This window comes from Dermacentor albipictus, chromosome 10, assembly GCF_038994185.2.
Source record: "Dermacentor albipictus isolate Rhodes 1998 colony chromosome 10, USDA_Dalb.pri_finalv2, whole genome shotgun sequence".
Classification (NCBI taxonomy): domain Eukaryota; kingdom Metazoa; phylum Arthropoda; class Arachnida; order Ixodida; family Ixodidae; genus Dermacentor; species Dermacentor albipictus.
In genome coordinates this window covers 43,368,513-43,381,968 of record NC_091830.1, presented here as the reverse complement: position 1 = coordinate 43,381,968, position 13,456 = coordinate 43,368,513, and positions in this window count along the sequence as shown.

The window sequence follows — 13,456 nt, the reverse complement described above, 5'->3', positions numbered from 1 at the left end:
CGAGCGGTGAGTCCTCTTAAATTTCACGCTTTCTGACGGAAATAGTTGCGAGGCGTACAGAAACATCGCACACTGCGCATGTGTACCTCCGAGATCGTGTCAAAAATTTCTAATGCTGCAGCAAAAGTTGACGACACCAGCAAGTAAATTAATACGAAGTGCTGGCGGGAGTAGCGTGGGCGCAAGTGGAAGGCGACGAAGATGGGGTTCTAAAAAGCTGAGCGAATTCCACGTTGCCGAAATGAAATCCCAGCGACAGCCTCTTAATAATAGCATAACGGGATCTCGAAGGTCATGCTTTTGCTGCCTGCAAGCAGTGGTAGCTACTGGAAATTGAAAATATGTCATAGAATTTCTTTATTCATTGAAGTATAGCGGATAATCAAGAGTTAGACGGTTGTTTCTGAACAGAAACATGTATGCATTGTTGGGCGCAACAATGCACAAAGCGAGAGTGTAATATTTGTTATATTAGGCATTACGGATGCCACAACAGCACCACAAATCAACAGAGGGTGCCACCCACTCTCCCGTTTCAAAGGGGTCGCTCATAGCATCCGTCCATCAACCCTGTTCCTCCGTTTATGACGCGTCTGTCGGTTGTGCGAGATGGCTGCTGCTACGATGGTTGTCTGAATCAGTATTTGGGTTTGCTGTGATGAAATGTGAGTTCGCCTGGACAGAAGTGGCAGAAGTTAGTTTGGGTCTTGCTCAAAACTCACCGTGTTGTCAGCGCACCAGGGAAATGTGGAGCAATGATTTTTATGTCGTGGGGCTCGTTACCTTTGTCCCGGGTTGTCGTAGAAAGTTTAGTGGACGTCGCGAAGAAATAATGGGTTCTATGAGCATGCCTCAGCTCATCAACTATGCAACGACATTTGTGCTGGGAGTAACAGCGCAGCAACGGCCACTTCGAAGGCGCTTTTCGACCACGTCAAGCCATTTACAAGTCAAGTTTTCGTGATTGCTGAATACACGCGCAATGGGCGGGCTTCTTGTGTACGTATAGAACGCCTTGCGAAAGTAGGAAATACAACTCGCAAGACAACAGGGAAACCTGTACTGATGCTTGCTGAGCGCTGGTTGAAATATTTTGGTTGTGCAAATTTATTTCGTCAATGGGAAATTGAAAATCTTGACGAGCGTTTCCTTTCGATGAGAGAGGTTAGTTCGGCAACATCGTGTTGATCATCTGAGCGAGCTCCCTCATTTCTGCTGAAGTTGTATAATCACGATTTATCTGCTTCTTCGCCAATTCTTACTGAAGTGACGTTTCCTTCATTATAATTATAATTCTGGGGTGTCCCAGCTATGTTGACCTAGAGTTTAAATATGTGCGAATGCCACGTAGCTCAGCAGAACGAAGAAAACGCATGTTCTTTTCCGTCGCTTGGAAATACTGAAACAACTTTTTTCATTTCGCCTAATTAGATAATTACTCGTGATTCATTATTCAACGCCTCGTTAAATTTAGATGAAAAGTACCAGGGAGAAAATTGTAGAGTGAGATGGAAACCTCCCGATAAAGATTTCTGTTGCTCCTTATGCGCCACATAAGTGTCTTCCGCGCGTGAAAGAAGCGCGAAAATTCACGCAAAATTGCCACAGTAATGGCCGCTGAAATCACTTTGCGTATATTCGCAGGATTAATCACCGCTCGATAAAAGACTTTTATGTGGCACGTATTGAGGAACAGAAAGGTGTATCGGAAGTTTTTCATGTTGCTCTACGAAATTCTCATTCACACTGTTCATCTAATTATAAGATTCGTGAAGGTGAATAATTAGGACTAATAATAAAATCGCACCGCATAAAGAAATGGCTTCATTGCCATTTATTGTTCTTTTCCAATAAATGGCAAAGAACATTGCCTTCGTTCTGTCTAGCTACGTGGTATGTGCATGATTTTAAATTCCTGCTAAAGTTAGCTGCGACACCCGGTATATGCTTCGAGGTTGTCAATAATGTATGCTTACGCAGTTTTCGGTTTGCGAATAATTATAGGGGGAAATGTAAGCACTCACAGCCTGCTACAATTACAGCTTACTTTTCGAAACAAAGTGTGTGTTCACATAAATGTCAACACACTGGCGCCCTGTGGCTGTTCTATATGAACACGGGGTCTCTCACCACCTTAAAAGAGGTGGCAAACAGGTGAGGTCTAGGTGTTTTTCGATGCCACTAAAGCTTGCATAATGTGCAGGTTGGTAAAGGACGCCAGGAGTGAAGGCGCAAGCGCAAAGGAGCATGTTACCTGCTTTGTTAAATGCAATGTGGGGTTGGCATACCAAATTTCACTGCCCTGTGGAAAGTGCTATATTGGACGAACAAGCTGGTGCCTGAATGACCGAGTTTGGATGCATGGGAATTGCGTTAGTGTTCTAAAAGGTACTGGCCTAGTGGGTGACCAATGGTGAACATATATACCTAAATGTTCTCGTGTTTCAATAACATGAAAGTGCTTAGACATTTCTCCAGGCAGTTGGAATGGGAAATATTGGAGGTGTTCTACTCCTCAAAGCCTGCTTCTGAAAGTGTAAGCGCACCGTCACTTGCATTCACTGATGAAGATGTGTTGTATCTTGAGAAGAACCTGGTGAATGCTTTTTGTGGCTTGTTGTGGGTGCTTTTCGGCTTCGTTGGGCATTTGTTTGTCTCATGCGTGCCAGATTCGTTCATGTTTCTGTCTGCACATTTTTTAAGCATACATTGGCATCTTTGGATGCTCTTCTCGATAAAGCTTATCACTTGAAGCCTCCAGCTGTCGCTTCTCCCGTGGTTTGTTGTTAGTCTCATTCGCGCTAGTAACTCTGTCACAGCAGCCTAATCACCACCAACTAGCCCAATATTCTGCATTGGTTTCACAATTTTTCAGCCATGTTCCCCGAATAATCACCACTGCAAAGCCTTTGAAACATTTCATCCGCTTGAATTTCTTATAGTTATACATGGACGCCAGTATTCACTTTGGTAAAGTTAAGGCAGTAGGGAGGATCATTCTGTAAGCTTGTTTTTTTGCTCTTCACTTTTTATATTTTTTTTAAGCAATCACCAATTCAAGCAAGTAGGCAGTGTAGCAGTTGGGAGTAAGTCTCCAATTGCATTATTTTTCTCTTGATTTCTATATAGCATAAACCACAAAGGAAGCTGGTAGGTAGTTCAGGCTAGTGTTGCTGTATCATTAATAGTGCACGCAATTTCACACATCGTGCAAAATTGTCTGCTTGCTTTGCTATAGAGTTTGGTAATTACCGCGATGTTGCTCATCAAATAAAATTGATTTATTTCAACAGCCCTACTGAACACCTGCTTGGTACTGGTGTAACTTTGGTAGTGATTATCAATCAACAAGCAGTTATTCTATAGCACTAAAGAAATATTTCTGTTACTTTGGGTCCTTTCTATGAATTTGGTCAGCACAGTACGCAGTCTTCAATTTATTCTTCTTGGTGTGGTTCAGGTAAGAAGGTTCGCCAGGTGGTTGGTTAGTTTGGCATTCTGCATTTGAAAAGCAGCTGATAATTTGTAAGGCTGCTGATGAAAGTGTAACACTGCATGTGTGCGTATATTTTACACAAGTTTTTTCACGAGGAAAATGGGAGTTGTATTACAAGGGCATAAAATCAAGATGAACATATTTGTGTCAATAAAGTAAGTAGGCACAGACGAATTTCTATACCTTGTCATGTACGAAGGACACCATATTTGAGGCATTGATAATAGCCAACGGCTCAAGAATGTCCTATTTTTGTGGTATGCATCACAGATTTCTGTTGTCAATTTATGGCCGTGGGCGAAAATAGATTAAGGATTTAATCCCACCTATTGCCTCATCGCGACAATGCATGGCCAAGTCGGATGAGCATACTGGTGTTGTAAGCGAAGTATGGAGATTTTTTATCAGACATTTATGCACTGACCAGTGTGCTATGTTTACATTTAACAACACATGGTAGGAATACAGAATTCTGCCTCTGACACACAAGTGGCAAATTCGATGGCACATTTAAACAAGTGAACCTCGCTTGCGTGCTAGCTTTTCTCAGTTCACTTTGGATTGTCGTGCGTATGCTGCCCACTTTATTTTTTCGCTGAAAATATATGTGATGGCAGTCCACAGGTGAATCGAGCAAGGCTTCCAGGTCCGGGAGATATGGTTGAAGGTACCACCTAATTTGTTTCATCTTCGTCATTGGCAGTGCAGTCTAATCCTTTGCTCATGTGTATATTTCGCCAAATGCACATGAGGCTGACATGCACATGCACATGACATGCACATGAGGCACTGTGCATCTGCATAGGGATCTGCACCAGGAGTGCACTGTAATTCACGCAACGGACAAGTATCTGTTCTATTTGACGATGCAGTAACACGACTGGTGATGCGCGTCAGATTTAGATTGCTCTTCTGTTTTGTTCCCCTACGGCGACCGATTCATCAACGAAATAGTGCAGGCATATCACTTTAAAAAGCTTGACATGCCTCCTCAAGCGCTCGTTATGATTGCATCATAAAGAGGAATACTCTCTGAAGGACATGGAATAGCAATCACTCTCTGCTTATTTATTCTATTCTTAAACGAGTGCTGTTCATCACATCTTTGTACATTTGCTTTGTAACTTGTGCCCTTCTTCTAAAAGAACGCTTGTGCAGTACAGGCGCACACGCAGTGTAAGTAATATTTTTAATGGTCGCATAAAAATAAATGTTGAATTGATAGGATTGGTGTACGATGGTATCCCTTCTGTCCCTTGGCTCGCATGCAAAAGCTGAACATCAAGGTGCACGAACTTTTAAAATTAGATGTAAGTGAGTGCTTATAAACTCGAAATCCTGCTTTGATCCAGAACATTCTTGCCATATAAGTCCCTTCCGGTGATTATTGTACTAACCTTTTTGCTTTTTTAAAGCTTTTTATAAAGCGCTAGGTGGTGATAACAGAATTTGGACATCATGACATGAAGAAAGGCATATGAACACAAAGATGCAGAGGGTATATGGGTGCTAGACATCAGCAGAATTGTTTAATGCCTAAAAGAAACAGCATCCGGCATTACGCAGAAACCTACAAAAAGAAGCACAAGGCGCGTCTGTCACTCAAAATAATTAAGGTGCCTCTCGAGATAAGATTTTTCTAATTCATGCAAGGCCAGGGAAGGAGCGCTCGCACATTTGCCAGTTTCGTTTCTAATACAAGGGGTCGCGAAGATTTTTCTAGCTCGCTTCGGAAACTTGCATACGACGTGAGTGCCACGAAATTCAGGCTTGCATGAGCACCACCTCCAGTGATCTGTCGAATGTCCGCATCCTGCTAATGATTTAACGGTGCCGCGGTGGTCTCAGTTTTGCAGTGACGCATTGGCCTGTCCTGCTGACATATTTCCCGTAGGAAAGTGGGATTCTGTTTTGCACAAGTATGCCGCACTCCTCGAAAGTTGTAGTGTGCTTTCTTTCTTGCTTAGTCTAAACTGAGTTAAAGACACCAAAATAGATACTTCGGTTATTGATAGGAAGCCTGAACCAAGAATAGCGATATTTAAGTTGTCTGCAGATTAAACCGACTGAAAATACGAGCTCAAAGCAGCTGCAGTAACATGAGGATCATTGTGGAAACAGAGTTTATCATGAAGGATTGAGATGGTATATATAACTTTCAAAAATAACACAAATTGTTGAGTATAACTTTTAGGAGACCCTTGTAAACAATGTCAGAAATTCACGGCAAATATAAATCGACGTATCAAATTTGTTCGCTTTCGATGCTCAGATGGGGACAGTTTACAGGGCCGCAATACCTACACTAGATGCAGAGCTTCGAATTTGTAAGCTTCGTGCTTCTGTTTATTTCAAGCTTACCAATTATTTAAAATTTCCTTTAGGATGTCAAAAACTAATTCAAAGTTCTGCTTCTGACATTCACTTTAAACTAACATCATATTTAAAATGCACTGTATTCCAATAAAAACGGCCCAGCGGTTATCTCCTGAAAGCATTTCTGCGTTTTACATGTATTTGAATAGGCGACGTCGGACTTAGGCCCGAGCTAAAGCTGCCGTGAAGTGATTCCGACAATTATCCTAGCCCTTTGACTCAGCAGCATTATGAATATCCACGAAAAGAGAAAAATACAGTGGCAGCTTTTCGGTATGCCTCTGAAAAGCCTGGAATCAATTAGCGTGGCCTTTGCCTCTTCGCGTCCTACGGTTCTTTGAATGACAAATAATTTTCAGCCGACCAGCGGCCAGTCTTTATCAAAAATACTGATAACCCCTGGTGGGACATGTTTTGTGGTGAAGTTGAATGCGCAGGGATAGCTGCTATTCTTCCGTTTTTCTTTCGCTGACGCCATCAAACCTCACCGCGGGAAGTTAGAAATGTTTAACGTCACTACGCCACGTCGTGGCATTCCCGCAAACTAAACCTTCGTGTCGAAAAACTGGATACTTTCAAATAGTGCGGTCGTTGGTATCATCAGTTCTCGCAATGGGAGCAGCAGATCAACTCACTTGATATAGCCCAAAAACAGGCATTATCTTAGCAAACTGCTGGTTTAGGACCGTATAAATATCCATGTTCAAGACACCGACCATTTGCTTGCTCCACCTCTCTTAGCTAAACTCACATTCGTTCCCTACAGCTGTGCACAGATCTCTGCTGCGACTGGGGCGTTCCCATATGTGGCGCGCCCCCATCACCTGCTCATTTGCTAGTGGATGACGTCACCAACACGCACTGCTGATCTCGATAATGCTCTGGCGAGGAGGGGCATCTCGCAGCTGGAACACCTACCTCATAGGCTCCTCGGACAGTGCCTGAAACCACCCATATGCGCACCAACCAATCAGGTGTGTTGTTGCGCGTTCACCCTAATTTTAGCCAAATGAAGAATAAGAACTTGATCCAAATTTTCTAAGTGTCAAGTGCATCAACAACCCAAGCATGTAGATTATTCTGAGTAGCGTTGGCAGTAATGGCAGCGACACCTTTATTGTTGCATGTTCGTAGCAAACTGCCGCACAACGTCTTCCAAATATTGCATTTCACACGGTGCTGCTGCCTCTAGGCTGTTCATTTTCTTGAAGCCAAGCCTGCTGCAGAATTAAAAAAGAAGACAGTACATTTCAACTCAAATAATGTCAATCTTCCGGGCGTCGCACTAACGTTAGCTAAAGTTAAAACATATGCGAATTCCAAGTAGTAGGAAAGAACAAAAGTAATGCTGTTTGCCGTCACTTGGAGTTACTCAAACTGCCTTTTCATTCCGCAGAATGAGAAAATCAGTCCTAGTTTTTATTCAGCTCAAATAACATAAGTAGATGAAAAGTGTGATTGAAGAAACTGCAGCGCGACATGAAAAATTGCCCATAGAGCTTTCTGTTGGTCAATACGTGCTACATAAGTGTGTTTTTCAGAGCGTGAAATAAGCCCACGAACACTTGCAAAGTGTTAGTGGGTGAGTAGCCGGTCGCACTGTAATTTTTCTTGCACTTCGGGCTTCTTTGACGCTTGGAAAAATCTGTTTTATGTAGCAAGTACTGGGCAAACAGAAAGCTGTTTCGGAAGTTTTTCATGTCTCTCTGCAATTTTCTCAGTTACACTTTTCATCTAATAATTATATTTGAGAAGTTCACTAATTATTAAAGACTAAATTTGTAATCACATGGACTTAAAATAATAATTTGAGTATCTCAAAGCGATGACAAGCAATATTACTTTGGTTCTAACCAGATACGGGGCATTCACATATGTTTAAACTCCGGCTAAAGTCAGCTGGGACACCTTGCACATGTCTGTATAGCGTAAGAACAAAAGGATCGCTTTAGAAAGCAAGCACGGCGGCTATAGAACAATGAGGCACATATATTGCTTTTTTTTAAACGGTGCTCTAAATAAGCACTGGTAAAAATTTCTTTATCGATGAAAAAATACTTGAAAGGCTACATCAAATTTTGTCGCAACAAATGTCTATGAAATCATTGAAAATCCCTGTTATAAACCTGGACGTACGGGTATACCTTCAAAGTAATTATTTGTATAGGATGGAGAAGCGGATTTGGATTTTCCAATACGGGATAATCATGCAAGATGGACTGTCATCGTGAATGTGTTTAAACGTTGTTACCATGTAATACATGTTCGGAACAGAAACGAGCAACTTCTCCACCAAAACAAAACCTCTCACGCGCGAAAACCTAAGATTTTCGGTTCTAAAAAGCATGATGCAAAATGGAAATCACATTAGATGGCTTGAGCTCACTGCCGCTTTTCTAAATACGTACCTTAAAGTGGAATGATCCAAATCGGGCCTAGAAGGAGCGAACATATCATACATTTTAGGCTATGACAATATTGGCTTGCTTGTTTCTGACAATTTATGTAATACGGTTGTAACCAGTTATGTTTCGAAAGTAAGTTCTCGCCTACGAAGCTTAGCTTTGGCCATCTTGGTGCCTAAATACACTACACCAGTGATGACATTTCGAGGCAGCTCATGGCACTGATAACCCTTGGTGGGACATGTTTTGTGGTGAAGTTGAATGCGCAGGGATAGCTGCTATTCTTCCGTTTTTCTTTCACTGAAGCCATCAAACCTCACCGCGGGAAGTCAGAAATGTTTAACGTCACTACGCCAAGTGCTGGCGCTCCCGCAAACTAAACCTTCGTGTTCAAAATGCTGGATATGCTGAAATAGTGCAGTCGTTGGTACCACCGGTCTTCGCAATTGGAACAGCATATCACCTGACTTGATCTAGCTAAAACAGGCGTTATCTTAGCAAACTGCTGGTTTAGGACCGCATAAATATCCATGTTGAAGACAACGACGATTCGCTTCCTCCACCTTTCTTCGCTAACCTCACGTGCGTTCGCTACAGCTATGCACGGATCTCTGCTGCGAATGGGGCGTTCCCATATGTCGCACGCCCCCATCACCTGTTCATTTGCTAGTGGATGACGTCACCAACACGCACTGCTGATCTCGATAATGCTCTGGCGAGGGGGGGCATCTCGCAGCTGGAACACCTACCTCATAGGCTCCTCGGACAGTGCCTGAAACCACCCGCATGCGCACCAACCAATCAGGTGTCTTGTTGCGCGTTCACCTTAACTTTAGCCAAATGAATAATAAGAACTTGATCCAAATTTTCTAAGTGTCAAGTGCATCAAGAACACATGCATATAGAATATTCTCAGTACCGTTGGCAGTAATGGCAGCGACACCTTTATTGTTGCACGTTCGTTGCAAACTGCGGCCCAACTTCTTCCAAATATTGCATTTCACACGGTGCGGCTGCCTCTAGGCTGTTCGTTTTCTTGAAGCCTAGCCTGTTGCAGAATTAAAAAAAGAAGACAGTACATTTCAACTCAAATAATGTCAATCTTCCGGGCGTCCCAGCTAACTTTGGCCGAAGTTAAAAGATATGCGACCCGCCGTGGTTGCTCAGTGGCTATGGTGTTAGACGGCTGAGCACGAGGTCGCGGGATCGAATCCTGGCCACGGCGGCCGCATTTCGATGGGGCGAAATGCGGCCGCCGGTGCACGTTAAAGAACCCCAGGTGGTCAAAATTTCCGGAGTCCCCCACTACGGCGTTCCTCATAATCAGAAAGCGGTTTTGGCACGTAAAACCCCATATATTATTAAAAGATATGCGAATTCCAAGTAGCCGGAAAGAACAAAAGTAATGCTTGAAGTAGTAGTTCCGCAGAAACCTGTAAGGTGGAGAGAAGTAATGAATAAAGGGAAAAACAGACATGCACCCGTTCGTAGCAATTGAATTCGAATTTGTCGAAGTCGAATTTGTCGACAACACGAAGCAAAGGCAAGAGTTTGCCTTCTCTCGACCTAGCGGGTTTCTGCAGAACTACTACTTCAAACTCTTGCCTTTGCTTCGTGTTGGATGGATGGATGGATGCGAAACTTTAATAAGGTCCTGAGGTACGCGACTCAGCGCGCCGCGGGCCGCTCCCACGTTGGGACAGTCAGGCCTTGCCCGACCACCGCATCGTGGGCCCTCTGGACAGCCCATAGTTGCGCCCCGGTGTCAGGGCTCTTGTTGTCGACAAATTCGACTTCCCCTGCCATCTGCTAGCCGCCTGGTTAGCTCAGATGGTAGAGCAGCTGCCCCGGAAGGGCGGTGGTTCCGGGTTCGAGTCCCGGACAAGGACGAATTTTTCTTCAACTATGAGGCTTATCGTATGGGTTTCCGTATGGGTTTCATTTGTAGCAATTGCTACGAACGGGTGGATGTCTTATTTCCCCTTTATTGAAACGTAATGCTATTTCCGTCGCTTTTAGACACTCAAACTATTTTTTCATTCCGTAGAATTAGATAATTAGTGCTAATTTTTTTATTCGACTCAAATAGTATAAGTAGATGAAAAGTGTCAATGAAAGAACTGTAGCACGACATGAAAAACTCCCCATAGAGCTCTCTGTTTCTCAATACGTGCTACATAAGTGTGTTTTTCCGAGCGTGAAATAAGCCCGCGAACACATGCCAAGTGGCTCGACCGGCCAGTCGCACGGTAATTTTTCGTGCATTTGCACGCAACTTTCACGCTCGGGAAAATCACTTTAAGTAGCAAGTACTGGGCGAACAGAAAGCTCTTTCGGAAGTTTTTCATGTCTCTCTGCAATTTTCTCACTTACACTTTTCATGTAATAATAATATTTGAGAAGTTCATTAATTATTGAAGTCTAAATGTCTAATCAGATGTAATTACAGAAATAGTTTGATTATCTCAAAGCAACGGCAAGCAACATTACTTTTGTTTTTACCAGATATGTGGCATTCACATATTTTTAATGTCTAGCTAAAGTTTCCTGGGACACCTTGTATATTTCTATATAGCGTGAGAGAAAAACAATCGCTTTAAAAGAGCAAACACTGCTGCTATAGAGAAATGAGGCACATGTGTTGTTTTTTAACGGTGTTTTATAAGAGGACTGGTAAAGAATATCTTTATCGACGAAAAAATACTTGAAAGGCTACATATAGTTTTGTCGCCAACAAATGTCTACGAAATAATTGAAAATATCTGTTATAAACAAGGACGCATCCGCTATACATTGCCAGTTTTGTTAATCTTATAGGATGCAAAAACAGACTTGGATTTTGCAATACGGGTAATCTTGCAGGATGAACTGTCAGCGTGAATACATTTGAACGTTATTAGCATGCAATACATGTGCGCAACAGAAACGAGCAACTATTCCCTATACGAAAACCTCTCACACACAAACACTTAAGATTTACGCTTCTAAAGAACACCATGCAAATTGGAAATCCAATTATCCGGCTTGAGCTCACTCCCGGTTTTCTAAATACATACCTTAATATGGAATGATGTCTATCGGGCCTAGAAATAGTGAACATATTATGCATTTTAGGCTATGACAATACTGGCTTGTTTGTTCTGACATTTCATGTAATATGGTTGTAACCAGTTATGTTTTGGAAGTAACTTCTCGCCTACCAAGCTTATCTTTCGCCATCTTGGTGCCTAAATACACTACACAAGTGATGACATATTTATTGAGGCAGCACATGGCGCAAGTTTGGAATTCCGAAATGGCTTTCATGTTAAAAAGGTACACCAAAATACATAGTTTGTTTCTGTTTCGCAGTTTTTTAAGTATCCTAGCTTACTTAGAGTGCAATTTCGCCTGCCAGGCCAACCATTCATCAGGTTACTGGTCAGGGGTCAGTATATAAAAGCACAGCACCATTTCTTAAAGAAATAAAACTAAACATTTTCTTTTTTTAGCATTCTAGTTTGCTCAGAAAGGTCTGCCACAGCAACAGCTCTGTAGGTATTATTTTCAAGGCAGCATGAGGCCACTCATCTATTCATCATCAAAATCAGAAATGTACGCGACATAGCAAGTGCAACAGTGTGCGCCGCCTAATTTTTTCTGTCATGCTTTGTACTTGCTTCGCGAAGCCAATTTTGAAGTTTAATTTGCATAAAACAATGCCGTACTATGTGCATTATTACATTGCATATGCAAATAATTTATATATAGTTAAATAATGATGGACCTAGGTGTACCTAATAGTACGCTCGGTCTATATTGTTTTGGTAGAAGTGTATGCTTGTCTTTAAATCTGATATGATACTTTTCTCTTCGATCATTTTGAAAAGTATTTTTGTCTGGAAAATATTGACAATTGGTTCTAAGAACAGAGCCATTAGAAAAGTTTCACCAACATTGGCATTTTATTTGCGCATTTCTCACACCAGTTCGTTTAGTGTGACGTAGAGGTCTTAGAACATTTCAGCAAGCTTGTGCGCGATCTGAATTCGGTATAATCAACCACGCGCATAAGCTTGCTACTTCATTAATGTAAGGCATCAAGTGAAGTATCTATAATAACGGGTTAGTGATTTAAAGCAGCGGGTGCGTTATAGACGTAAAATATAAACTTTTTTTGTAAATATAACTGAATGAATTTAAAATTCATACGTGGTGTTTTCGGAGTTGGTTTCACTGAAAAAAAGAAACAACAACTGAATGATTCTCTCGTTTTGAAATAAAATTTTCAATAGGTTCACTGATACGTCTAGAAGCACAGGCTTCACTGTGATACGTTGCATCCTAAACGTGCAAAGATGAGCACAGTACTAATATGCAATAGTTGTAAGTTAACGAAATAGGTTGAAGGAAGCACATGTGCAGAGAAATGTGAGTAAATTCATTTTCAATGCGCAGTAGAATAGCGTCTAGCATTCTGCGTTTGTTTCTAAACGTTTGGCACGTTTGTTTAGTTATCCTTTACCTTTGGTTATTATCCGTTACCATAAAATACCAAATGAAATTTCACTGTATTTTAGGGTGTGCAATATTGCGTGTCAACATTGCGCTTGTACTTTATGTGACTGTGCAGTTCATTAATTTGGTTTATGTGGTATTACCTTCATGAAAATTGATATTTCTGTTTATTACGGTAAAGGAAGCGCTGAAGCAAGGGCACAGTCCCATGGAACGACGTAAATATAGGTGTTATTTCCGGTCGAGTGCTTTGATAATTAACCATAGAGAAAAATGGAAAGTCGCACTTTCGCACGAGAGGAGAAGCATCGATTGTGATAGCAAATTACCGGTTGCTGATACGAATTAAGGATAATAGATTTATCGCCGGAAAAATTTGTAGACACTCGCTTACTAGCTAGATTACCAAGCACGGTGTCACGCACGCACACGGCATCAGCAGCAGCGAGCGAATCGGCCTTCATGCATCTCTCGCTTTAACGGGAACGAAACGTCAAATGCACAGCCTATACGAAGCTATCGGCACTTCGCGCACCCTCCAAACATGGCCGAATGCTCTGAAGTTGAGGCCCGCGCTGGCGCAGGCTTTGGCCACGTCACAGAGCGCTTTAATTATGTGGCAGCCGCACGGCCGTACTGTAAACAGCATGAATACTTTGTTTAGCGCGAAATGATAGACACA